The 3,374-nt window shown below is 40.5% G+C and overlaps 1 non-coding gene across 1 annotated transcript; it reads right to left on the bottom strand.

Moving 5' to 3' along the window:
- Positions 1–3,066: 3,066 nt before the first annotated feature.
- LOC126057953 (small nucleolar RNA SNORD115) lies at positions 3,067–3,147 on the bottom strand. The gene has a single exon (XR_007513026.1). It is a non-coding gene; the product is annotated as a small nucleolar RNA SNORD115 (small nucleolar RNA).
- Positions 3,148–3,374: the final 227 nt, after the last annotated feature.

The following is a 3,374-nucleotide window of genomic DNA, read 5'->3' as shown; positions in this document are numbered from 1 at the left end:
GAGCCATGTGGCTCCCCAGGTACAAATTCCCTTAGACCACAAGATGCTTATCATGATGTCTTCTTTCCAGATCAGTGTCACACTGGATCAGAGTGTTCATATATCCTCTTCTTGATTTCTGGAGGACAGGAGGTTTGAATGACCCCAGTGAAGGCAGGACAACAGGGAAGATCCTCACAAATCTTTTATAAAAGACAAAGCAATAAGACAGAGGTCAAAGAAGAGGAATTCATTTTCTCATGGCTATGGTTTAGCAGCTATTCCAAAAGGGATCGATAAAATCTGTACCCCTACAAGTAACTCACTAGGTCGACAGCTGACCTTTGACTCAAAGTAGGAAACATACAGGACAAGGACAAGGTCTAGGGGTCTCTGGACATAGAACAATCTCTCAGGAGGTCGCATGCAGAAGAGGCTTTTCAATTGATTAGTCCTGGCTGATACATTTAACTCATATGGGTATTCACAGACATTGTCCAGTGCATGGAAACTCTCAGGAAATGACAAAACTAGAGTTTTACAAGTAGCTGTGAGGACACTAGGAAATGTATTTCTTTTCAAGAATCGTGACATCACCTCTTCTAGAAAGCGCCATAGTCCTATTATTGTTTGATGTCACTCTTGGCCCAGCCAGGGCCCCAACCCACCTCACACAAAAATAATCTCAACAAGGAGAACCCATCTCCTCCTGTTTTTCAGCCAGCAGAGGATCCTTTAGAATACACAGAGCAGGACTGTCATCACATATCTACATGAATATGAACTTTCAGTAAAAAGTGATCTTTTCACCCATGCAATGCACAGTACATCCTTCATTCTGTGCGTAGAGGATCAGCCTATCAAGTCTTCCTATTTCTGAATACTGAAGCTAATCATCTCCAAGACCTCACCTTTGACAACTGGTATCATCACTCACATTAGCTTTTCTGCACAGAAGTCTGTGTAGCCACCACCTTTTCTTTAAAGGGTGAGTCAGGTATCAGAGTACTCAACAGTTCATCCAATTCCAACTTGTGAGGGAAAACTGCACTGTAGAACCTAAGGTTCCAACCACAACCTAGACAGGAATTCAATTATGGGGTGTTTACCAGTTTTGATGGAATAGCTCCAGGCCCTCACAACCCATAAATATTTTAGAAAAACACACCTATCTAGTTGTGTGTACCTCCCAATTCAATATAACATATCAGACTCTGCACTAGGGTATCAAATTCTACTCAATTTGAAATTGTTTCAAGTTCCTGTGAATCCTAATTATTCACCCATGAGGATCACCACAACTTAGTGAATCAGTCACAGTCCAGAAAAAAAGGGACACATCTCATCAGATTACCAAAACCCAATTGCCTTTGGGCTTCATCTTCACTTGTCCAAGTGTCAAATAGAGCAGTTATAATGACATATAATTACTCACCATGGAATGCTTCATTTTTTTGAAAGCTGGCCTTTCTAAATCAATCACAAAAAAAGGAAAAGAGCCAAGGAACGAACCTGCCAAACAGGAGTCAGTTGGGTATTTTTTATACCTTAAAACTCAAGATGCTTACCACAGATGTCTCTCTTCCAGCCCAGTGTCAAACTTGATCATAGCATTCACATATCCTCTTCAGGTTTCCTGGCTGTTTGGAATGAACCCAAGGAAACAGGTAAACAGAAATCGACCTCAGAAACCCTTTTTTAAAGGACACAGCAGTATGACACAAGTCAAAGAAAAGAAGTTCATTTCCTTATGGATATGACATTGTCAAAGGTATTGATAAAATTAGTGCCCCCACAAGCAATGCATTATATACACTGCTGACCATTGAGAAGAATCAAGCAAGGTAAGGACAAGGCCTTGAGCTCTCTGGACACAGAACAAACTCTTGGGAGTTTCCAAGCAGAGAAGAGGCTTTTCCATTGATTACTCCTGGAAGAGGTATTGAAGAAAGCCATATCTACATCCACAGGCATTATCAAGTCCATTGAAGCTCTCCAGAAATGACTCTGTGGGTATCCAGAAAACTGGGGATCTACAAATCAGCTGTCAGGAGATTGGAAATTTTATTCCTTTTCAAGAATTGTGGCAACACCTCTTCCTGGAAGTGCCATTGTTCTATTACTGTACTCTTGACCCCCAGCCAAAATAGTCATGGCAGGAAGAAACTACCACCTCCTGTATTTAAACCAGAAGAGGATTCCTTAGAATATGCAGAGCAAGACAAACATCAAAATGCCACAGGATTTCGAAGAACTTTCAGAAAAATGATCTTTCATATGCTCAAGGCAGCAGTCAGTCTTTCACTCCTGATGGAGAGGATCAGGTTACCATGACTTCATGTGGCCTGAACTGTTAAAGCTAATCATATTAAAGGCCTCACCCTTAACTAGCATCATCCTTCACATTAGCTTTTCTGCACAGAAATTATGCAGTCACCTTTTCTTTAATGGGAGGGTAAGGTATTAGACTACTCAACACTTTATCCAATTCCAAGATTCATGGGAAAACTGCACTCCAGAATCTAAGGTTCCAGCCTCATCTAACATAGGCATTCAATTAAGGTAATTTTACCAGTGTCCTGGTATATTTCCTAGCCATTCACATCCCATAATTACTTTATAAAAACACATTTGCCCAGTTGTGTATTTCTCCCAATTCAATACAGCATATTGGACTAGGCACCAGGGTATCAAAAATTACTCAAGTTGAAATTGTTTTAAGTTTCTGTGAATCATAAATATTCAGCCACGATCATCACCAACACTTAAAGAATGAGTCAAGGTTAAGGAAAAAAGGGGGGGGCACCTCTCATCTGATTCCCAAAACTTAATTTCCTTAGGGATTCATCTGCACTTTTCCAAATGTCAGGTGAAGCCAGTTATAATGATATAGAATCATTCACCTTGAATCCATGGAACGGTGGATTTCTTGGAAGAAGGTCTTTCTAAATCACACAAAAAGAGGAATGAACCTGTCAAACATCAGTCAGTTCCGTATTTTTGATACCTTGATGAAAGTGAAAAGAATCAAAATGGATGTCCACTTTGAAGACAATAAATAAGGCTGGGCAAAAGGTATTTCCTGCTGGGCCTCAGTGTTATCTTACTGAGCAAGATTTTTCTGTCATTGTCTCTGTTCAAGACAATTTTAGGTGTCATCATTGACCTGAGCCAGGGTAATTCCATGGTATATATACATCACCTAATACCTAAGATGCTTACCACAGATGTCCTTTTTTCAGCTCTGTGTCACACTGGGTAGCACGTGTACATGTCTTGTGGAGAATTCCTTAGATGTTCGAATGACCCCAAGGACAACGGGCCAGGAGTGATCTTCCTCAGAAACTTTATTACAGAAACAAAGCAGTAATACTGAGGTCACAGGAGAGATCCTC

This window comes from Elephas maximus, chromosome 13 (genome assembly GCF_024166365.1).
Source record: "Elephas maximus indicus isolate mEleMax1 chromosome 13, mEleMax1 primary haplotype, whole genome shotgun sequence".
NCBI lineage: Eukaryota > Metazoa > Chordata > Mammalia > Proboscidea > Elephantidae > Elephas > Elephas maximus.
This window is presented reverse-complemented; position numbering and strand designations above follow the sequence as displayed.